Raw genomic sequence first — 25,489 nt, forward strand, 5'->3', positions numbered from 1 at the left:
GTTCCATACAAGTTTCAGAATTGTTTGTTCTAGTTCTGTGAAGAATGCTGGTGTTATTTTGATTAGGATTGCATTGAATGTAGAGATTGCTTTGGGCAGTATCCACATTTTAACAATATTTGTTCTTCTAATCCATGAGCATGAAAAGTATTTTTCCAATTCTTTGTGTCTTCTTCAATTTCTTTCATAAGCTTTCTATAGTTTTCAGTATACAGATATTTTACCTCTCTGGTTAGGTTTATCCCTAGGTATTTTATGGTTCTAGTTGCAATTGTATATGGGATCCATTCCTTGATATCTCTTTCTGTTGCTTCATTATTGGTGTAGAGAAATGAAAACAATTTCTATACATTGATTTCATAGCTTTGACTTTGCTGAATTCATGGATAAGTCTAGCAGTGTTTTTGGTGGAGTCTTTCAGACTTCCCATGTAGAATGTCATGTCCTCTGCAAAAAGTGAATGTTTGACTTCTTCTTTGTCAATTTGAAGGCCTTTTATTTCATTTTGTTGTGTGAAGCTGAGGCTAGGTTTTCCAACACTATATTAAACAGCACTAGTGAGAGTGGACATCCCTGTCTTGTTCCTGATCTCAGGGGGTAGGTCTCAGTTTTTCTCCATTGAGGATGATGTTAGCTATGGGCCATATATATATGACTTCTATGATGTTAAGGTATGTTTCTTGTATCCTGACTTTCTTGAGGGTTTTTAGTAAGAAAGGATGCTATATTTTGTCAAATGCTTTTTCTGCACCCATTGACAGGACCACATGATTCTTATCCTTTCTTCTATTAATATTATGTATCACATTGATTGATTTGTGAATGTTGAACCAGCCCTGCAGTCCAGGAATGAATCCCACTTGATCATGGTGATTAATTGTTTTAATATGCTGTTGAATTCAATTTGCCAGTATCTTGTTAAGAATTTTTGCACCCATGTTGCTCAGGGATATTGGCCTGTAATTCTCCTTTTTTGTGGGATCTTTGTCTGGTTTGGGAACCAAAGTATAATGCTGGCTTTATACAATGAGTCTGGAAGCTTTCCTTCTGTTTCTATGTTTTTGGAACTGCTTCAGAAGACTAGGTATTAACTCTTCTTTAAATGTCTGAAAGAATTCCCCTGGGAAGCCACCTGGCCCAGGACTCTTATTTGTTGAGAGATTAAAAAAATTTTTTTTAACGTGTATTTATTATTGAGAGACAGAGAGAGACAGAACATGAGCATGGAAGGGGCAGAGAGAGGAGGAGACACAGAATCAGAAGGAGGCTTCCGGCTCTGAGCTGTCAGCACAGACCCTGACGTGAGGTTCGAATTCATAAACGGTGAGACCATGACCTGAGCCAAAGTTGGACACTTAACCAACTGAGCCACCCAGGCGCCCCTTGCTGGGAGAGTTTTGATAACTGATCCAATTTCTTTGCTGGTTGTGGGTCTGTTAAAATTTTCTATTTCTTCCTGTTTGAGTTTTGATAGTGTGTGAGTGCCTAGGAATTTGTCCATTCCTTCCAAGTTGTCCAGTTTGTTGGCATATAAGCTTTTGTAGTATTCTCTAATATTTGTTTGGTTTTCTGTGGTGTTGTTTGTGATCTCTCTTCTTTCATTTATGATTTTAATTAGCTCCTCCCTCTCTCTTTTCTTTTTAAGAAGTCTGGCTAGGGGTTTCTCAATTTTTGTTTATTCTTTCAAAAAACCAGCTCTTAATTTCATTGATCTATACTACTGGCATTTTAGATTCTATATTGATTATTTTTGCTCTAATCTTTATTATTTCTCTTTTTCTGCTGGCTTGGGGCTTTATGTGCTGCTGTATTTGTAGCTCCTTTAGGTGTGAGGTTAGGTTGTGTTTTGGGGACCTTTCTTGCTTCTTGAGATAGGCCTGGATTGCAATGTATTTTCCTCTTAGGACTGCGTTGGCTGCATCACAAGGGTTTGGACTGTTGTTTTTTCATATTCACTTGATTCCATATATTTTTAAATTTCTTCTTTAATTTCCTGGTTGATGCATTCATTCTTGAGTAGGATGTACTTTAACCTCTGTATATTTGGGGATTTTCCAAATTTTTTCTTGTGGTTGATTTCAAGTTTCATAGCACTGTGATCTGAAAATATGGATGGTATGATTTCTGTCCTTTTGTATTTGTTGAGGGCTGGTGTATGACCCAGTATGTGATCTATTTTGGAGAATGTTCCATGTGCACTTGAGAAAAATGTGTATTCTGTTGCTTTTGGATGAAAAGTTCTGAATATATCTGTTAAGTCCATCTGGTCCAATGTGTCATTCAGAGCCATTGTTTCCTTACTGATTTTCTACCTAGATGATCTGTCCATTGATGTAAAGTCCCCTACAATCACAGTATTATTATCCATACAGTTATTTATGTTTGTGATTAATTGATTTATATATGTGGGTGCTTTTTTTTGGGTGCATAAACATTTACAATTGTTAGCTCTTCTTGATGGATAGACCCCTTAATTATGATATAATGCTCTTCTTCATTTCCTTTTACAGTCTTTGTTTTAGAATCGAGTTTGTCTGATATAAGTATGGCTACCTTGGCTTTCTTTTGACATCCAGTTGCATGATAGATGGTTCTCCATCCCCTCACTTTCAATCTGAAGATGTCCTGGGGTCTAAAATGAGTCTCTTCTACACAGCATATAGATGGATCTTGTTTTTTTTTTTTTTAATCCATTCTGATACCCCATGTCTTTTGAGGGGACATTTAGTCCATTTTCATTCATAGTGATTACTGAGAGATATGGATTTAGTGTCACTGTGTTATCTGTAGGTTTCATGCTTGTAGAGCTGTCTCTGGTCGTTTATAGTCTTTGCTCTTTTCCACTCACAGAGTCCCCCTTAGGATATCCTGCAGGTCTTGTTTAGTGGTCATAAACTCCTTAAGTTTTTGTTCACCTGGGAAAGACTTTATCTCTCCTTCTGTTCTGAATGACAGTCTTGCTGGATAAAGGATTCTTGGTTGCATATTACTCCTGTTCAGTGCATTGAATATTTCCTGCCACTCCCTTCTGGCTGTCATGTTTCAGTGGACGGGTCTCCTACTACCCTTATGTGTCTACCCCTGTAGGTTAAAGCTCATTTGTCCCTAGCTGCTTTCAGAATTCTTTTTATATTTTGCCAATTTCACTATGATATGTTTTGGTGTTGACCCATTTTTGTTAATTTTGAAGGGAGTTCTCTGTGTCTCCTGGACTTGGATGTTTGCTTCCTTCCCCAGATTGGGAAGGTCTCAGCTATAATTGTTCAAATAAACCCTCTGTACCTTTCTCTCTTTCTTCTTCTTCTGGATCTCCTATTATATGGCTATTATTACATTTCATTGAATCACTTAGGTCTCTAATTCTCCCCCTCATGGTCTAGTAATTTCCTATTCCTCTTTCTGAGCTTTATCGTTTCATAATTTTGTCTTCCATTCTCCTCTCTGCTTCTTCCATCCTTGCTGTCACTGCATCTAGTTTATTTTGCATCTCATTTATAGCATTTCTTAATTCTTCATGACTATTTCTTAGGTCCTTGATCTCTGCAGCAAGAGATTCTCTGCTCTTCTATGTTTTCTTTTTCCCAAGCCCAGCAATTAGTCTTATCACTATCATTCTAAATTCATGTTCAGATATATTTTTTATATCTGTTTTGAGCAATTCGCTGACTGTCATTTCTTCCTGAAATTTCTTTCGAGGAGAACTCTTCTGTTTTATCATTCTGGCTAGTTTTCTGTCTTTTATGTGTTTTAATAGCTTGTTATGTGTCTGCGCCTGCAAGAACTATTATATACAAAAGGGTCATATACTTTCCAGGGCCTGAAACTTCAGGAAGTGTTTTTGGAGTGTGTTGCATGCACTCTGTTGTACCTTTTGCTGCTTTATCTCACTGTTCTTAGTGGTTGACTGGACCTACTGCTAGGTGTGCTTTGATTTGTTTGTTGAAGTAAGCTTCAATAAGGAAAAAGGTTGGGGACAGGCAGAGAACTTATCCCATATGAAGAGAAAAATGAAAGGGGCAGGAGAAATAACAGGCAGAGAATGAAAGATACAAGGCTCAATCCAGAGAGAGACAGACAAAGAGAGAGAGGAAAATAAAGAAGGAGATACATAAAAGTGTAAAAAGAATAGAGTAAAAACGCCTGATTCAAGAAACAACCAGAACAGAGAAAGAAAGAAAACAAAAGAAAATTATAATACACACACGCACACACATATATATACACATATGTATGTATGTGCATGTGTGTGTGTGTGTGTGTGTGTGTGTGTATATATATATATATATATATATATATATATATAATAATTGACCACGAATCAAATCAGAAACTATGAGGCTGATTCCAACGAGGGAAGAAAAAAGAGGAGAGTAGAAAGAAAAAGAAGGGAAAAGAGAAAAGAAGGAATGAAAAGAGAAACAAAATAATAGTTAAAACACCAAGAGACTAACATAGGAAACCCCAGGACAGTTGTCTGCTGGCTCCTGGGGCAGGGAATGTGCTGGTCTGGAGGAGGGGCGGTCTGTCTCAGTCAGTGTCAATGTCACTGGGGTAGATAAGCAGTTACCAGGCACGGAGGGGCGGGGTTTGGTGTAAGCAGGTCCCACCTCCACTGGGGGCCACTGTCCTGCGAAGCCCCACCGTGTGCTGATAGGGAGAACAATGGCGAACCCCCAGTCTCTCCTCCCCACACCACGTGTCCCAAACCATGCCGCCCTCACAGAGCAAAATGGCTTCAGCTTGTCTCACCCCACAGTGTCTGTGCCTCCCTGGGCTGGGCTGGGATTCCAACCCCAATGTCTTCGGGAGTCCCGGTGTGGATGGACCTGTCCTGGGATAGTGCCACTGTGTCCAGTTGACAAAGGGACTCTGGCTGGTGCCTGCAGGGTCTTTTGCCCTTGGGGGGTAATAACCCTCTTTCCCCAGTACTGGAGGGAGGGGACTGCTCCCAGATCCCAGTGTGCCCCCATATCCCACCAGGCTGGCTGGCTCCCCTCCCCCAGGCATGCACAAGGTGGCAGTTGGGAGAAAGCTGGGCTCCCGGAACTCCCATCTGGAGCTCCTAAGGATGTTCTCAAGGTAGAAACTGGCTTTCCCAAAGTTCTCATTCCGCAGTCTGTGGTCCGCAGAGGTTTTTCTCATGTCCAAATACAATCCCAGACTTCCACAGCCTCTCTTCCTCTTCCTTTTATTTCTCCACAGAAGGGGTTCCCTGCTCCTTGCCAACGCCACCCGTTTTATCCCCCTCAATTCCCACACATTCACCTGTGTCCCGCCAAGCTGCCCCGTTCACCTGTGGACATTGTTCTGTCGCTCCACAGTCTGTACTTCTGGGTTTTCCAAGTATTCTGACCTCAATGCTGCTGTGCTTGAGGGATGAGGGAAATCCCAGTCCCTCTACTTCTGTACCATCTAGAGTTCTCCCCCTGAAACAGAATTCATTCATTCATTTACTCACTCATTTACTTATTTAAATTTACATCCAAGTTAGTTAGCATATATCCCTAAAACATAATTCTTAACCAGCAGGTTTACTACCAATCAGCAAAGACACAAAATAGTGAGGGCACTTGCAGTATCCAGCAGGACTGAGCCCTGTCAGGCAGCTTTGGGGTCCCCTCACTGCAATGGACAGCATTTTGTTTCTCCAATATGGGACTCTTTTGTGTGGTCCAAGTCAGCACAGAGAAGGTATGGGGTTCCTCAATTCATGCATCCCTACCTTTGTAGCCCTGTCCTGGCCATAGGACTGTCACGTGTTAGCATAACAGCAGGGTGTACAGTGTAGGTGACTGCACTCTGAGCACACCCTCTGCATCCTGCTAAACTCACTCCTGGATCAGTCATCAGAGTGCAGTCACCCGTGTAAGACCTTCCTGTACCTCCTAGTCTGCACATTTCGCAGCTACTGTTTGCCAGAGTCCCGCTCTGACCAGGCTCACGGAGGAGGCAGGAACAGGTCACAGATCCCTGCCAACTCCACCCTTCACAGGTGTCTGCTTTTTGGATGCTTGTTTTGTGACACAGATGAGAGCCTTCTTTCACCGCTGTAGTGTTGTGGCATGTTTGAGATCTGATGGTGCAGACTGGGAACCACAGTGTGTGGACTCGTGGTTTGCAGGGGAAAGGGGGGCTGCGTGTAGATGGGGAAAGGAGAGGATGGATGACTGGAGATCAGAGGGGTCAGGGGAAGGGCTCCCCTAGGTGGCCTTAGACACAGGACACTGGCTTCTGGGAGGAGACATTTCCTTCTTTCCCCGGTGTTTTGGAATTAAGTTGACATGAGACAGAGTAACTGGAGAAAACACCCAAAGTTTTATTGTCTGCACACGGAGGCCCAATCTGGACATTGAGTCACAAAGAAATGAGCAAAGCAAGTGGTGTTTATGCTTTTTATAGAGAGACAATAGATGAGAATGGAATTGACAGGAGAAAGAAAACTGGGGTTTGGAGCTGCAGTTAGCAGGGAATGCGAAGTGGAATGTGGGCTGAGGTAGTGGGTTAGTAAAAAGTAGCAGGTTTATTTCTACAGCCTTCTCAGCTCTAAGGTCCCTATCTATGGTGATAAGTGGTCATTTGTACTTCACAGTCATTTCATTCAGGAGATATTTCCTGCTTCCAGGGGGACATAGGAGGGTGTGATGTCCTCACACCTGCTGTTTCCCCAGTAGCTTCTATTCATGGTGATCAATATGCTGTTGAGGTCCATGTTGGGGGGCCTCCCTGGGTTCCCACACTTGCTCCGTTTAAAAAATTTAATTCTATTGATTTACATTGTTGGGTGGATTTATTTTAACCACTGGAGTGAATGAAACCTACGAGGTCTCTAGGAAGTGTATGTTCTTCTGATTTGTAAACCATTTCTGAGAATGGTTTCAACCTCTTTTCAAGATCAGGCTGTTCAGTTGTACCTGTGTGTTGAGTCTCAGAGAAGCATCGTGGACATTTCTACTGATTGGGTTATTTGGGATCTCCATGATCAATGGCCTGTCTTGATCAGTGGTCAAAGCCTTTGACATGGTCCCGTCCCCCTGAATCTGTGGTAGCAGGGCACACATAATGCTTTCTCACATTTGTAAGTCCCCATTTCAAGCACTTGTAAACATGAAACAGTTTTGCCCGATTCTCTTTGGGAAGCTTCTTTAGTAACTTATCTCTAATGAGAACTCGGTTTTAATGTATTTAAAGGAAGCATGTTGGCTAACAATGTGTTCTTTCTAGCATGAAATGAACCTCTCCCAGGTTTCACTGCTCCTCTTAGAAAAACCATCTCTATTCCCACAGAATGATTCTCCTCAGTCTGCCACAATGTGTTACATTTTCATTTGCATTTAGGTGGAAGCAGCATATATATTAATACATTATTAAACACACACACCCACAGACATCCTTGTGCACAAAATGTGCTCCATATCCAATGTCCTGTAGGCCAATCTTTGTGTGAACCCTTTTGTGAAGATGATTAGAACAAGAAAATATGTTTCCTTGAGCTTCTACTACTTAGAAGTGCCAGGCTCATACATGATGTATTCCCAATATGTTCTAAAATACAAATATATCCTAGGGTATGTGGCAACAGTTTATCCCTGCAGGTCACATTGAAAGGAAAAAAAATACACTTTCCAGGAGGTGGTGGGAGTATTGGCTATTAGTAGAATCTTTTACCACTCAAGAGTTCCATGGAACAAACTATACCCCTATAGACACAGTAAGTTAAAAAATTTAGAAGTCACAGTCTTTCAGTCTTTGCAATGAAATTTGGATCACAAAGAGTCAGCTATGTTAGTTGATAGGACAATGTTAGAATAGCCTCATTTGGTAACTGCCAATGCATCCAATGTCAAGAATTGTTTTCTCTATGTTGTTTTCTAGGAGCTTTACAATTTCAGATACATTTCTCTGAATGTATTTACCCAGTTTTCTCAGGACGGTTTATTAATTAGACTATGTTTGCCCATGAATATCCTTGACTCCTTCTTCCAGCAGTAGTTGTCTGTATGTGGGTGGGTTTAGTTTTATGCTCTTAATTTTGTTCCGTTGGTGTATGTGTCTGTTTCTTGAGCTAATAACATACTGGTTTGATTCCTAGATATTTATAAGATAGTTTGAATCAGGAAGTAGGCTGCCTCCAGCTCTGTTCTTTGTTTTAGTGGCTTTGGCAATTGGGACTTTTGTGGCTCCATACAGATTTCAGGATTGTTTTTTCTCTATCTGTGAAAAATGCCACTCAAATTTTGATAGGGATTGCATTGAATCTAGAGATGATTTTGAATACTGTGGACATTTTTCAATATTAATATTTTTAATATAATTTATTGTCCAGTTGGCTAACATACAGTGTATACAGTGTGCTCTTGGTTTTGGGGTAGTTTCCCATGATTCATCACTTACATGCAACACCCAGTGCTGATCCCAACAAGTGCCCTTCTCAATTCCCAATTTATGAGCACAGGATATCTTAATTCTCTTCAATTTTTCCATCAATTCATGTAGTTTTAAGTGTAGAGATATTTTGCCTCCTTGGTTAAATTTAATCCTACATGTTTTATCGTTTTTGATGCTATCATGAACGTGGGATGAAAAAATCTTTTTATGTTGTTGGAAGTGGCAAGATTTCATTCTTTTTATCACTGAGTAGTATTCCATTGCATGTATGTATGTATGTATGTATGTATGTATGTATGTATATACATATGTACACATCCCAGCTTCTTTATCCATTCATCAGTTGGACATTTGGGCTCTTTCCATAATTTGGCTATTGTTGATAGCCCTGCTATAAACATTGATGTACCTGTGCCCCTACAAAGTAGTGCTGTTGTATTCTTTGGATAAATTCTTAGTATTGCTATGGCTGGGCCATAGGGTAATTCTTTTTTTAATTTTTTGAAAAATCTCCACACTGTTTTCCAGAATGGCTATACCAGTTCACATTCCCACCAGCAGTGCAAGAGGGTTCCCCTCTCTCCACATCCTTCCCAGCATCTGTTGTTTCCTGACTTGTTAATTTTAGCCACTTTGACCGTTGTGAGGTGGTATCTCAATGTGGTTTTGATTTGTATTTCCTTGATGATGAGCGATGTTGATCATCTTTTCATGTGTCTGTTAGTCATCTGGATGTCTTCTTTGGAAAAGTGTCTATTCATGTCTTTTGCCCATTTCTTCACTGGATTATTTGTATTTCAGGTGTTAAGTTTGTTAAGTTCTTTATAGACTTTTGGATACTAATCCTTTATTTGATATGTCATTTGCAAATATCTTCTCCCATTCCGTTGGTTGCCTTTTAGTTTGTTGATTGTTTTCTGTGTTGTTCAGAAACTTTTTATCTTGATGATGTCCCAATAGTTCATTTCTGCTTTTATTTCCCTTGCCTCAGAGACATGTCAAGTAAGAAGTTGCTGCAACTGAGGTCAAAGAGGTTGTTGTCTGTTTTCTCCTGTAGGATTTTGATGGTTTCCTGTCTCACATATAGATCTTTCATTGATTTAGAGTTAATTTTTGTGAATGATGTAAGAAAGTTGTCCAGTTTCATTATTCTTCATGTTGCTCTCTGGTTCTCCCAGCACCACTACTTTGCTAAGTTCAATAAGTCAGTCAGAGAAAGACAGATATCATATATTGTCACTCATATGTGGAATTTGAGAAACTTAACAGAAGACCATGGGGGAATGGATGGAAACATAAGTTAGGCAAGCCATAAAAAGACCCTTCAATACAGAGGACAAACTGAGGGTTGATGAGGGTGGGGAGTGGAGAAAATGGGTGATGGGAATTGAGGAGGGCACTTGTTGGGATGAGTACCGGATGTTGTATATAAGGGATGAATCATGGAAATCTACTCCCGAAGCCAAGACTACACTGTATACACTGTATGTTAGCTAACTTGACAATAAATTGTTAAAATAAAGAAAAGAAAAAATACTTTCACATATTTTTTATTTTATAAAAATGTAACTCATTTCTGTATGTTGAGTTTCTGTTGTGCATCTTTACTAAAGTTGTTGATTAGTTCCCTCAGGTTTTGGTGGTATCTAGGGGTATCTTGAATTTTCTGTAAATAAGACCATGTCATTTCCAAAGACCTGTATTTGTTTTTAATTAGGTGTCATTTATTTCTTTTCTTGCCTAATTGCTCAGGCTAAGAATTCCAGTACTGTTTTGTATAAGAGTAGTGAGGGTAGGCATCTTGGCTTGTTTCTGATCTTAGAGTAAAAGCTTTCAACCTTATGCCACTGAGTATGTTAACCACAAGTTTGTCATATATGGCCTTTATTATGTTGAGGCACATTCCTTCTACAACTAATTTGTTGAGTGTGTTTACCATGAAAAGATGTTTTGTTTTGTTAAATGCTTTTCTGCATCTATTGAGAAAGCCATGTGGTTTTTATATTCCATTGTACTGATGTGGTATATTGCATTTATTGATTTGTGTATGTTTCCTCATCCCTGCTATCAATCCCTCTTAATCATGGTGTATGAACATTTTAGTGTGCTACACTAGGGTTTGCTAATTTTTTGTAGAAAAATTTTCAATCTATATTCATCAGAGATATTTGTCTATATGTTTCTTTTATTTATTATTTGTAGTCTTTATCTGTTTTTGCTATGAGGATAATGTTAACATTGTAAAATGAGTTTGGGAGTATCCTTCATCTTCAATTTCTTTGATGAGTTTGAGGAGGATTGGTGCTAGTTGTTTTTAAGTTTGGGAGTGAAGGCATGCTATACTCATTGCAGAAAATAGACTTTCAGCCAAAAATAGTAATAAACAAAAACTTCTTTAAATAAAGGGGTCAATTCGTCAAGAAGATAATAACAATAGTAAATATACAGGACCCAACATGAAGCATCTGTATATATTAAGCAAATACAAACAGATATGAGGGGAGAAATGACAACAATACAAAAATGTTAGGGACGTCAATATTAAAATATTAACAATGGATAAATCATTCTGACAGAAAGTCAACAAGGAAATATTTGGCTTGACCCATACCTTACACTAAAAATTTAACAAACATATATGGAACATTTTATCCAACAGCAACAGAATACACATTCTTGTCTAGCACACCAGAAACATTCTCCTGGAGAGATCACAAGACAGTGAACAAAACAAGTCCTAGAAAATGTAAGGGGTTGAACTTATGAAATTATTATTTTTTTATTACAATGGTATGAAAGGAAAAGTCAATAACCAAAGGAAAGCTTGAAAATGCACAGATTTGTGGAAGTTACATAATACACTATCCTAAAACCAATGGGTGAAAGAAGACATCCAAGGGAAATCAAGAAATATCTTGAAAAAATGAAAATATAGAAACTACTTACCAAAATTTTTGGGCTGCTAGAAAAGCAATCTAAGGGGAAACTTTGAAGCAATAAAAACCTACACTAAGAAAAAAAAGTCTCAAATCTCAGGGAATTGAAAAGAACAAACTAAACTCAAAGTTAGAAGAAGGAAGAAAATAACAAAGATCAGGGCAGAAATAAATGAAATAGAGACCAAAAAACAATAACAAAATGAACCTGGAAGGAAGAAGAGACCAGAATTCAGTGTACAATGATCTTTGATGCCTTCAGAAGAAAGTTAGGTAAGGTTCATACGGGTTGGCTAAATATTATTAATATCAACAACACTTTGGGAGGGAGGAGTAAGATGGCGGTGTAGTCGGAGGACCCTAGACTCCTGTTGTCCCTCGAATACAACTAGATAACTATAGAGTCATTCTAAATACCCTAGAAATCAACCTGAAGACAGAACAAACTCCACAATTAAGATGAAGAAGAAGCCACATTGAAGAATGTAGGGAGCATGGATATGTGGTTTAGGGCAGAAACAGATTGCTGCAGAGGGGGGAGCCAGGGTCGAGGAGAAAGGTGAGAGGGAGAGAGGGAGAGGGAGATGGAGAAGGAGGGAGGGAGAGAGGGAGAGGGAGAGGGAGAGGGAGAGAGAGAGAGAGAGAGAGAGAGAGAGAGAAAGAGAGAGAGAGGAGCCACAGGGGAACATACTAGGAGAACGTTTCCAGAAAGCAATTGGCTAGGATAGCAAGAGAGGCTGATTTTCACTAGTTTTTGCAACTGGCAGGGCTTAAAGCCTGTAATTTTAAAGGTCAGTGGGCTTGGATGGGTTAGAGACCTGAGGGCATTGCCCTGCTCCTGGAGAGAAGTCAGGCACACAACCTGGGGGCAGGCAGCATGCAAACAGTGATCTGAAGAGCACCTGGGGCACATGTGGGAAGGATACTTGGTCTTCCTAGAGTGAGTCTTTGAGAGGTAGCATTCATGGAGACTCCTCTCCAGGCACAAAGGTGCCAGCTGGTCTCATTTCCCTTCTCAGTCCCTCAGCATAAATACAGAGCCACCTGCGGAAAGCAGCTCAGCCCCAAACTGACTGCCTAACCTGCTTATACTGTGTCTCACACCCATGTGCTCTGGCATGACTGCCCCTCCTGATTAAGCCAGCCTCAGTCCCAGTGCAGTGAGACCCTCCCCAGAAGACCAGCACAGACCCTCATCCGCACCACATCTCCTGACCAGAGAGTTCTGAGGGCTTCAGTTCTAGTGGAAGAAGTATCAGGTCACATTTCACGGGCAGACCAGAGCACACCCATTTAAACTGACCACATTCTTGCCAAGGACCAAACGCTACCCACAGCAGGGAAGGAGAGCCTCTGCACACCGCTAACCAGCAGGATAAAGCAGCCAAAGTACAGCTGCAGAGTGCATGCGGCACACACCAGGTACACCTCCAGGACTCTTTCTGACCTCTTCATAAGATAATTACTCTCAGGAGCAGGAAACATAACTGGTTTCCTAACACAGAGAAGAAGGCAGAGACTTAGGGAAAATGACAAGACAGAGGAATTCCTCCCAAAGGAAAGAAAGAGATAAGATCATGGCCAGAGATCTAAGTGAGACAGGTATAAGTAACATGCCTGATGGAAAATTTAAAGCGACAGTCATAATGATACTTGCTGGGCTTGAGAAAAGCATAGAAGATACCAGGGAGACCCTTACCACAGAGGTAAGAAATTTAAAAAAGCAGTCAGTCACAAATGAAAAACGCAATAACTGAGATTTGAAACAGGCTTGATGCAATGAACAGAAGGCTGGAAGAAGCAGCAGAACAAATAAGTGATATATAAGACAAAATAATGGAAAACAATGAAGCTGAATGAAAGACAGCAAGAAGACTTACAGAACATGAGAATAGATTAAGGAACTCAGAAATTCCATCAAACATAATAACATTCGTATTATAGGAGTCCCAGAAGAAGAAGAAGAGAGAAGGGCCAAAAATTTATTTGAAGAAATAAAAGCTGAAAACTTCCCTATTCTGGGGAAGGAAACAGACATCCATTCCCGGAGGCATGGAGAACTCCCGTCAAAATCAACAAAAGCAGGCCCAGACCAAGATGTATTGTAGTTAAATTGGAAAAAAATATCGTGAGAAAGAGAAAATCTTAAAAGCAAGACAAAAGAAGGCCCTAACCTACAAGGGAAGACCCATGAGGCTGGCTGCAAATGTCTCCACAGAAACCTGGCAGGCCAGAAGGGAGGGGTGTGATATATTCAACATGCTGAATGGGAAAAATCTGCCACCAAGAAGACTCTCTCCAGCAAGACTATCATTCAGAATTGAAGGAGAGATCAAGAGTTTCCCAAACAAAAGCTAAAGGAGTTCATGCTGGAGGCTGGGTCTTGCAGGTTTCCTCACATCCTTGCTTACACTGAGCATCGCTGTGAGGCAGGCGTGACACCCCAGCTCTGGCCTCTGTGAACTCTGCTTCTCCAGGCGAGTAAACCCCCAGGAAGACTGACTAGTTCTTCAGTTTCTAAACCATGGCCCATGGATCAGTGATGGGCTTCGCCGGGGTGCTTCATTTTGAAGCCAGATGTGATTTCCTTATTACACCAAGGAAAAGAGCCCTGGAAAGTTGTGATGAAAGGAAGGAGGTGATACACAGATTGAGAGACCGGGTATGAGACCAAGAAGTTATCTTCAGAAAATGACATTTATGAAATAAAGTCCCCCTCGTGGAAGATAATGGAAAGAATTATAAAACGATGGCCTTAAGTTTTAAATTTTAAAACGGTGATTGGGAATCCAAAAGAAAATTTGAAGGACAGGAGGGATATTTCAGTGAAGTGAAAATTACACCTCAAAAAGTGCCCTTTTACCAAAAACACATCTTTAACTGCACATCAGAGCATTCATTTTGTGGAGAAACCCTATGAATATAAAAAATGTGGAAAGGCCTTTAGAGTATGCCAACAGCTTACTTTTCATCGCAGAATTCATACTGGTGAGAAACCCTATGAATGCAAGGAATGTGGAGAATCTTTCATAGTGGCCCAGACCTTAAAGTACATCAGAAATTTGTATTGGTTAGAAGCCCTATGAATGTAAAGAATGTGGGGAGGCCTTCAGAGTGCATGGTCAACTTACTCTCCATCAGAGGGTTCATACCAGTGAGAAACCCTATGTATGTACAAAATGTGGGAAGGCCTTTAGACAGTGTACAACCTTCCGTGACATCAGAAGCTTAATATTGCCAACAAACTCTATGAATATAAAGAATGTGGGAAGGCCTTTCTGTGTGGCTCTGGCCTTAGAGTACATCACAGACTTCATACTGGTGAGAAACCCTGTGAATGTGAGCAATGTGGAAAGACCTTTAGTGACAGTTATCATCTTATTCTTCATCACAGACTTCACACTGGTGAGAAATTGTATGAACGTAAGGAATGTTGGAAGGCCTTGAGTCGTTACTCAAAACTTACTTCACACCAAAATATCCATATTGGGATTAAATCCTATGACTGCAAGGAACATGGGAAGGCTTTTGGATTACTCTCAAAACTTACACAACACCAGAGAATTCATATTGGTGAGAAACCCTATAAACGTAAGGAATGTGGGAAGGCCTTTAGATTGTGCCCCAAACTTACACTACATCAGTGTATTCATACTTATGAGAAACCCCTTAAATGTAAGGAATATAGGAAGGCTTTTAGAATTAATTCATCCCTTTTCCAGCATCCAAGCATTCATTCTGGTAACAGACCGTATGCGTGTAAGAAATTTAAGGAGGCCTTTAGACAATATTCGCACCTTACCCATCATCTGAAAATTCATAGCCTAAAAATATAAGTTAGTTTTTCAATCCTGTGTTCTAGAATACTCTACAAATGTAGTAATTAATCCTTTTGGCTTCCTTCATACAGGCAACTGACTTGGCATAATAGAATTTATATCTTTAAAAGAATATGTTTATTTAAACTATTCCACCATCGCTTAAACCTGATAAACTTCACATTTAGTCTAAAAACCAACCCTATCAATGTAGCAAATGTGGGAGACACTTATCTCCACCCCGTCACGTTCCTACTGGTATTATATTGACAAGATGCTTAACCGCTCTGTGCTCTATTTTTTTCATTTGAAAAATGGTAATTTAATACTGTGACAGAGTAACGATTGCTGCAAATTCTTTCACATTTCCCCCTAACTCTCCACCAAGAGCTGGAATCTACATCCCTTCCACTTGAGGCTGGAAAAACCTCCCACTTTGACTACTAGAAGTCGTAGGAGTAATGCTGTGCCAGTTTCAATCCCAAACTTTGCTGGTAGATTTCACTTCATCTCCTTGGATTGCTCTCTTAAACTTGGGCCCTGAATTCTGTTAAAAAGTCTGGCTGGTCAGGTAAAGAGACTACACAGAGAAGCTCTAGACTACATAGAAAGGAAGAGGCACCCTTCTGAGCCCAGTCTTCCACACATGCTCACCAAGACACCGGACATTTGAGTGAAATAGTATTGGATCCTCCAGTCCAGCCAGCAGCTGAATGCCACTGAGTGGCTTCAGTTGATACCGTACAAAACAGATGGATCGATGAACAGAGCCCCTGCCTGAATTCCTGATCCACAAGACCATGAGATATAATACAACGATCATTGTTTTAAGCTGCTAAAAACCCCAAACCCCTCTCCCCCCAAAAAAGAAAAGACCTAAAGGAGTCTGTGACCGCTAAGCCAGCCCTGCAAGAAGTATGAAAAGGATGTCGTTGAGTGGAAAAGAAAGGCCAAAAGTGGCAAAGACAAGAAAGAAATAGAAACTGTCTGCAGAAAGAATGACAGATCAAGAAATAATATGGCACCAAATACATATCTTTCAATCATTACTCTGAATGTAAATGGACTAAATGCTCCAATCAAAAGACATAGGGTGTCAGAATGCATAAAGAAAACAAGACCCATCTATGCTGCCTACAGGAGACTCATTTTAGACCTAAAGACACACGCAGATTGAAAATGAGGACTTGGAGAAACATTTATCATGCAAATGGACATGAAAAGAAAGCCGCAGTAGCAATACTTGTATCGGTAAACTAGACTTTAAAACAAAGCGTGTAACAAGAGATAAAGAAGGGCACTAAGTACTAATAAAGGGAAGAATGTAACAAGAAGATCTAACAATTGTAAATATTTATTCCCTCGACATGGGAACACCCAAATAGATAAAACAATTAGGGAACTCATGGACAATAATATAATAAAAGTAGGTTACTTTAACATTCTACTTACATAAATGGACAAATCATCTAAGCAGAAATCAATGAAGAAACAATGGCTTTGAATGACACACTGGACCGGATGGACTTAACAGATATATGCACCACATTCCATCCTAAAGCAGCAGAATACACATTCTTCTCAAGTGCACATGGAACATTCTCCAGAATAGATCAAATACTGGGTCACAAATCAGGCATGGGGGCAACTGAGTAGCTCCTTTGATTAAGCATCTGACTCCTAATCTCAGCTCGGGTCTTATATCAGGGTGTGAGTTCAAGCCTGGTGTTGGGCATGTTGGGCTCCATGGTGGGCTTGGAGACTAATTAAGACAAAAGAGAAAACAAATCAGGCCTCAACAAGTACAAAAAGATTGAGATTGTACCATGCGTATTTGTGACCACAATGCTATGAAACTTGGGTCAGCATCACTAGATAATGCCCCACATGTATCAAAGTGATTTGAGCAGTTTGAACCTGGCAGCAGTGAGCGAAGTCTGGGATGAAATTAATAGCAGGTGTGACACCAGAGTGTCTTGTCTTTGCCAGTTCTTGTAAGTATCAGGCTGTTGTCTACCTGGTATGGGAATAACTGAGAAAATGCAAATGTAAGAATGTTGTCAACAGGAGGTAGTTTATTTCTTAGACTTAGTTCATTTATTTAAATGAACTGGAAATTATGGATCTACGGGAAACAGCCACAAACCACCCATCAACTTTCTTCCATTTTTCTGTAATGATTATTTTAACTCTCCTGGTAAACTCAAAATCATTTGGAACTTAAATGCAAAGACTAGCTGAATTTAAATAAACTATATGTGTTTTATTAAAAAGACAAAAATTTTCAATTGTTTGAGTACATCATTAAAATATATGGTTATAAACTGTACAGTGTTTTAGAGGATTTGAGGTTTATTTTCCCTAGAATGTTAGAAGTTTGGTAGAATTTGGTGGCCCTCCTTTATATTCATACTGCAGATTAGAATGTGCCTAATTATTAGCTCTGTGATGCCATATACCTTGGTTATGAATGAAATTAAATGAAGAATTCATTCACATATTTACACTGAAAATTAAGTAACTGAATGGAATCTTCCTTATATATTTATATGTAAATATTTTGGGCAATTGTGAGGGAAAATTCTTAAGTGTTTTGTAAAACATCTAGGTCATTCACAGATGGGAGCTAAGGTAGCTGGGAGGTCTAGGGAGTTACTTGTCCTCTGTGAGATATGTGAACTAATAAGAGTCAGATTGGTCTCCTCTGGCATTGTCCCCCACAGTCATTGTCCCTGAGGATTGCCATGTCTGGGCAGCTCAGTGACAGGGCTCATTAAGAGTGTGGGGCATCCTTTCCCCAGAGAGGTCAGCGGAGGAAGGGACTTGGTTCTGTGTGCCAGCCCAGCCACAGCTCAGAGTCACGGCACCCTCTCGCCTGCTAGTAAGGGTCTCAGAGTCACAGAGGCAGGTCATTGTATTCGGGAAACCATACTGAGAGTTTGGGACTGCCTTCATCTTCTACCTGTGAGAGGCAAAGTGTAGATCTCTGGTACCCCATGAAGTCATCATGAGAAAGCCGCTTTTTTAAAGAAAAAAATATGCATGAGCCAGTGCTGGTATAGTCCACCTTCGCATTTACAGCAGACACTGAATGATTCTGCATGTCCTTGTTCCAATCCTCAGAACTGTATTTAGGAAGTAACTTGGAATGAGATTGGGAAATAGCTTAGATCCGACAGAGAAGGTAAAAAAAGGTGAGTAAAACGGAACTAAGTGTCTGTGTTGCTCTCGGAATTCGCAAGTTACTTTATTTTCAGTTGCAATTGTTCTTGAGAGAAAAAAGCTAAATGGTTTGCATATATGGTCAATTGTCTAAAGGAAGGAACTGACTATGAAAATTCATCAAATAGAAGAACTAATTTAATTGTTCATTGTAGACACCAACAAGTTGTTCCTAGACATTTCATTCTATTTTAGTACATTCATTCTATCTCCGTATGCATGTGTGGAAAACAATTTAACTATTCACATTTAGTGATCATAAAATATGCCCTTTCTGCATAAGTGTAAAAGTATTAGATTACATGCTCCCATGCTCTTTCCCTTTGGTTCCTTATTGTCTGTGAAACGAGACAATATTTGTTTTCTGTGCATAAACTCATTGTCAGCATTATATTTTCTAAATGCTCATTTTATCCTTTATGGTTACCAAAATATCTAAAATATGTATGGAGTTTTTAACTGCTATGTTGAAAATTACATAAGAGAAGTTCCATTTTGTGAATACTGTGTCAATGCATCTGTATTCTGACATTATTCTTAACAAGAAAAGCTGAACCTTCACATGAGCACAAATAGCATTGTGATGAAGAAAAAAGTAGTAAGAAGCCCAAATGTTTACATAATTGATAAATTAGGGAAATGCCATGTTGTTTGTGTGTGTGTAGGTGTGTGTGTGTGTCTGGTGTGTGTGTGTGTGTGTGTGTGTGTGTGATTGCACTGAGGTGATGTGTAAAGTACACTAGGTTCTGTCCTTCTATCCTTGCACATGATCATGGACTCTTGTGTGAATGCTGTTGGTGACCTGCCAGACGCTCTTTACCTACTAGGGCTCCAATCTAAACCTCTGTTATGAGTGTGGGCTCCAAGGTTCATAGCCATTCCCTTCTTGAGAGAATTGCTGTCAGCTGAAAGGGAGCCACATTGTCAGGTGGTCTGGGGAACCTGGTGGGGGCAGCTCACAGCCAGTGACAGACTATGGGATGTACAAAAGGTGCCAATGCCAAGGCAGGCCTGAATCTGATGCAGTTCATGCTCTAAAGCTGTGCTGTCCGATACAGTAGGAAGTACCCACATCAACGGTTTAAATTTAAATTACAATTAAAATGTAATTTCAGTTTCTTAGCTAGCATATTTTATTGTTTTTCTTATTGTTTTGTAGTTTGTTTGTTTGTTTGTTTGTTTTGAGAGAGAGAGAACCAGTGGGGGAGAGAAAAAGGGAGGAGGCGGGGTGCAGGATCTGAAGTGGGCTCTGTGCTATCAGCAGAGAGCCTGATGCCGAGCTCAAACTCACCAACCGTGAGATCACGACCTGAGCCAAAGTTGGATGGTTAACTGACTGAGCCACCCAGGTGCCCCTGAACCTAACACATTTAAAATTCTCAGGTATGACAGGTGGGTTGTGGGCATAGTATTGGACAGTGAGGACACAGTATTTCTTCCATCACAGATGGAGGGTTCTACTGGAGAGTTCTCTTCATCATCTCATGGGATCAGGCTCCTGCTCTGTTCCACTGGAGACCACATCCTTGCTTAGCAATATTCTCTGCTCTGTTTTCCTTCCCTCACCCTGTTTATCCCGAGAGCATTCCCTGAATAAACAACCCTATGCAACTGATGCATAGGGGCACTTGTACCCCAATGTTTATAGCAGCACTCTCAACAATAGCCAAATTATGGAAAGAGCCTAAATGTCCATCCACTGATGAATGGATAAAGAAATTGTGGTTTATATACACAATGGAGTACTACGTGGCAATGAGAAAGAACGAAATATGGCCATTTGTAGCAACGTGGATGGAACTGGGGAGTGTGATGCTAAGTGAAATAAGCCATACAGAGAAAGACAGATACCATATGTTTTCACTCTTATGTGGATCCTGAGAAACTTAACAGAAAGCCATGGGGGAGGGGAAGGAAAAAAAAAAGAGGCTAGAGTGGGAGAGAGCCAAAGCATAAGAGACTCTTAAAAACTGAGAACAAACTGAGGTTTGAGGGGGGTGGGAGGGAGGGGAGGGTGGGTAATGGGTATTGAGGAGGGCACCTTTTGGGATGAGCACTGGGTGTTGTATGGAAACCAATTTGACAATAAATTTCATATATGGGAAAAAAAAGAAAGCAATAGCGATTCAGTCATAGCACTTCTTGCCCCATGTTTTCAGGATTTGTTCAGGAACTGGATACGGCAGAGTGTGTAGGTCAAATATATCGGTGAATGTTATATATTTGAAATATCTTAAATCGAGACATTGTATTGAGATCTTTTGTCTTTAAAAAATGTAGTGTGCACACTGAGTGTCCAGTGTGAAAATATGTATTCTTGCACTAAAATTTTAGAGTTTTGTGTCAGTGTTGAACAATTATTCAAACTGTCAACTACTACTCTATCACTTATGTGTGTCAGTACTAAGCCTTTAACCTCTTTCATTGCTGCCTGATCTCTTAATTATTATTGTAAAATTGTGTTCTTGTGAGATGTCATTTCAATTGTATACTTTTTTTGATGGTAATCATTACATAGAATGCCACTTGTTTTATAGAATCTGTTTTTATTTTAATATTTTTCCCTTTCTATATATAATGTGTGCCCTTTTCAAGTGTTTATTTTTTATATGTAAGGTAGTAATTTATGTAGAATTTTTAAAACTGATTTTTCTGTATCATAATTTCATGACGCGTGGTCCACATTCTTTTATATATATTTGTATTGAAACCCACACATACACATATAATCCTGTAGAGCAGCAAGAAATTTGTACCAGTTCCATTCTCCAGGGATTTATCTTTTCTCACCTGTCTTCCTCGTCCTTATCGGTATGATAATGTTAAAATGTATCATTATTTTTTTCTAATGGTGCAGTATTATATTGGTGTTTGTTTGGATCAGTTAGCATTTTACGTTTGGCCTCCTTCACTTTGGTGAGTGTTTCCTTTATCAGTCACATTTAAAAACTTGTCAGCTTGGTGGCTCAGTCGGTTAAGCCTCCAACTCTTGATTTCGGCTCAGGTCGTGATGTCACAGGTGTGAGGTCGGGCTCTGCACTGACAGTGAGGAGCCTGCTTGGGATTCTCTCTGTGTGTCTATCTCCGTCTCCCCCTCTCCGTCTCTTTTGCGCCTCTTCTGCTTCTGCTCACTCTACTTTCTCTCTCACAAATAAGTAAATAAACCTTAAAATATGAAAAAATAAAAATTTGTCAGCAGTATGCTTCAGATGGATGTATGTATATTCGTGCATGTGTGCATGAGACCGAACCATGGTTTGTTTTATTTTCTCTTCTGAGAAGGTGTGAGGGAAGGGATATTCCCTGTTGATGCACTTGGACTGTCCCTGATACCTTTATAATTAATTCTATTAAGAAATTGTTGGCGCATAGATTTTGTTTTGTGGATACCACTGCTCAATCTTAATAGGAAATCAAAGAGGCATAAAAAAGTGTGAAATATTACATCTTTTATTCAGTTTTTATGCCAGTTTTGTACCGATTTTGTTCAGACATCAATGGGTCTAGCCCCAAACTTGGTTCAGATTTTAAAACTCTTGGAAGAATTAAAAACGTAGTGGATGCCCACCCTTCTGAATATGATAGAACTGAAATACTCGTGTCCTGATGCCTCTTTCGTTCGTATGTTTTTATGCTCATTCAGTACTGTGCAGCTGGATGGAAATGGTCGTCAGACGAGCCTTAGAGCCTTAGAGCTGGCATTGTGTTTGATCTAGTGTGATTAACTCTGCAAGCTAGCTTCCAGAATGGTGATCTTTAATATAATAAAGTTGGGTGTTGGGGATTTTGTACAATACCAATATATCCTTTCCTTTAGGCCTTTCCTTGTACTACATTAAGTTTTGCATTATAGCTCTTTGACTTGTCATGGCTTTGAGAATGTATCTGTGTTTATCTCTATATATTTACCCAAGTAATTATTTTATCATAGGAAATGATGCAAAGCATTACATTTTGTACATAGGTTACATGTTTGGATAACGATTTAAAATATTCTGATTAGAATGTTGATAGGGAATAATCCTACTTCTTTCAGGAATTTTATGAACTCTAGTTGGTAATGTGTGAAAAGGAAATCTGCAGAAGGAAGAGGAAAGTGTTGGCCATTGGATTTTAGAGTTCTGATTCCAAAGGAGTCTGCACAGCCACTGAATTTTTGGAGTCCCTGTGAAATTGTATGGCAATTTTCAGCATCTTTCGGGCCAAAGTTAAACACTGTTTGAATGGTGGTGGTGTCAATATCTCTGACTGAGTATTTAATTGTTTTACTTATCCCCCCCAAACCCGATGTATGTTTATATGCAGAACTAGTAGTGATAGGCTGATGGTAATTGAATTCTTTGGACAAGTATATTCCAGGTCATAAATTTCAATAACTGAATTTATTTTCAAGGTCATGTTGTGTTATCATCTATGACGTATAGTGTGTGCATTTCAACTGTGTGGAACGATGAGATACATATGAAAGATAATGAATCTCCCTCTGTCTGTATCTCTTTCCTATTCTTTCTGATTTCCCTTTCTCTTTTCCCTCATCCCCATTTTCTGAAATGTACAAATATTTTTGTAGTACTTTAAGCCTACTAAACTGAGACTGAAAGACCTTGTGTACCTATGACTGATGCAGACACAGGTCCATTATTTGATTTTTCTTACATTAAATATTAATGATTAACTTTTTATGGTAATGTGGAATTAAATTGGAACTAATTGATCAATTTCATGGGCGATTCATTTATTCAAATAGTTACTTATAAAATGCCATGACCTGTCTTATAACATGATAAATCCACCTCCTGCCAACTTTTTTTTTTTTGAAGATTTATCTTAAAAATTGCTAAATGCTTGATCTTGACAGGAAACATGTGATAAGAAAGAATGGACCAGAAAAATGGAAGTTCTATCACTGGCTTTATCCTGCTGGGTTTCTCTGACCGGCCTCAGCTGGAGCGAGTCCTCTTTGTGGTTCTTCTGATCTTCTATCTGCTCACCCTGCTGGGAAACACGAGCATCATTGCGTTGTCCTGCCTGGACCCACACCTGCAGACTCCCATGTACTTTTTCCTGTCCAACCTAAGCTTTCTGACCTGTGTTACACGACCAGCACTGTTCCTCAGCTGCTGGTTCATCTCAGGGGAGCAGACAAGTCTATTTCCTTCGGTGGCTGTGTAGCTCAGCTATTCATTGTTCTAGGGTTGGGAGGCACAGAATGCATTCTGTTAGGGGTGATGGCATTTGGCCACTACGCAGCTGTCTGCAGGCCCCTGAACTACACAGTGATCATGCACCCCCGTCTGTGCACCCTGATGGCTTCTGCATCATGGTTCATTGGTTTTGCCAACTCCTCATTGCAGACGGCACTCATCTTCCTTGTAGCACTTTGTGGGAGAAATAAAATAGACCACTTCTTTTGTGAGGTTCCCCCATTGCTCAAGCTTGCCTGTGTTGACACCACTGTGAAGGATCTGAGGCCTTCTTTGCCAGTATGATCATTCTTCTCATACCTGTAGCACTAATCACATTCTCCTATGGTCGGAGTGTCAGGGTGGTCTTAGCAATAAAGTCAGCTTCAGGGCAGAGGAAAGCATTTGGGACATGTGGGTCCCACCTCACAGTGGTCTCCCTGTTCTATGGCTCGGCCATCTATGCTTACCTCCAGCCCAGCAACAACCATTGCCAGGAACAGGGCAAGTTCGTTTCTCTTTTCTACACCATTGTCACCCCCATGGCCAACCCCTTCATATATACCCTGCGGAACAAGGATGTGATGGGAGCAATGAAAAAAGTGTTCTGTAGGAGCTTTGACTCCAGATGACTGCAGTGAAGACCATTTGGTGGAAGACCCTGAATGTCAGAGGCTTTAAAATTTTGTGTCCTGCACGTGTCAGGCAACATTTCCCTTGATGACTCTTCAAGAGAATTTCCTTACCTCATTCTTTTATGCAAGTGAGAGTTCAAGTACTGAATTCATGATTCATTGTAACTTCCAGAGATGCTGATTTACCGTTCTTATAGCATATACATCATATTAGTATTTCAAAAATCTCCACAAATTTTTCTTATTTTACCCCTTTGGGGGTACTATTGTATTCTAATTGCAAAAATCATCTACACACACAGGAAAAAACCACAGCAAAATAAGAATATGAACCATTGTATAAAAATCAGAAATATTAATATATTAAATTTGTTTTATGTTTATTTATTTATTTTCAGAGAGAGACAGAGAGCAGGAGCAGGAGAGGGGCAGAGAGAGTGGGAGAGAGAGAATCCCAAGCAGGCTCCATGCTGCCAGCACAGAGCCCAACGTGGGGCTCAAACTTACAAACTGCGGAATCATGACCGGAGCCGAAAGCAAGAATTAGATGCCTAACTGAATGAGGCTCCCAGGTTTCCAAGAAATATTAATATTTTAGTATTTTTTAGCAATTGCAGGAGGCATATCACTTTTTCTTGCATTTCAGTCCTGGCTCTGATAGAAGGTCCTTAAGTTGACTGTATCACCATTTTTTTTCACAGAAGGAGGTGGGCAACAGTGTAAAAAACTTTTAGGTCAAACAAAAACCTACTAACGTCAATGCTCATAAAGCCATTCAGATGTCAGGCCCCAGTGTGACCTCACAGGTATGACAATGGTTTTATGTAGCCTTCATGTCACGGAGAGGGAGGATGAGATGCATATCTGCCAGTGACACTGGGAACTTGAGCTGGTAACATGCCAGGTGGTGCTCACGTGTCATTATGTGCAAAGTCAGAGACGCACCAATGTGAGGTGTGCACGTTGGTGAGATTCAGTGTGTGAGCCAACCCATTCATTAGAAATGACTTTTGGGGACATTATCATATAGGAAAAAATACATGACCCAAGTCCTATTTTATATTCTACACGTTTTATGTATAGTAATGCAGGAAAAGTTTTAAAGGGTAAAATATACTTAGATTCTCTCTTCGTACCATTTTACAAGTTCTTTTATCCAGGCTTCAAGTGATCAAAGCTTTTATATCTAACATCTTCCAAGGTCCCCATATGTTTGAATGCAGTGATATATTATAAAAATATGAGAAATGAATACTGTTTCCCAGGAAATCCCATGTTCTGTGCAGATTGCTCGGATGCACCAGGAGGAA

General features: G+C 40.0%; 1 pseudogene; it reads left to right on the forward strand.

Annotated features, from left to right (window-relative positions):
* Positions 1–23,239: 23,239 nt before the first annotated feature.
* LOC131513394 (putative olfactory receptor 2B8) lies at positions 23,240–24,176 on the forward strand (annotated as a pseudogene).
* Positions 24,177–25,489: the final 1,313 nt, after the last annotated feature.

This window comes from Neofelis nebulosa, chromosome 6 (assembly GCF_028018385.1).
Source record: "Neofelis nebulosa isolate mNeoNeb1 chromosome 6, mNeoNeb1.pri, whole genome shotgun sequence".
In the NCBI taxonomy this organism is placed as follows: Eukaryota; Metazoa; Chordata; class Mammalia; order Carnivora; family Felidae; genus Neofelis; species Neofelis nebulosa.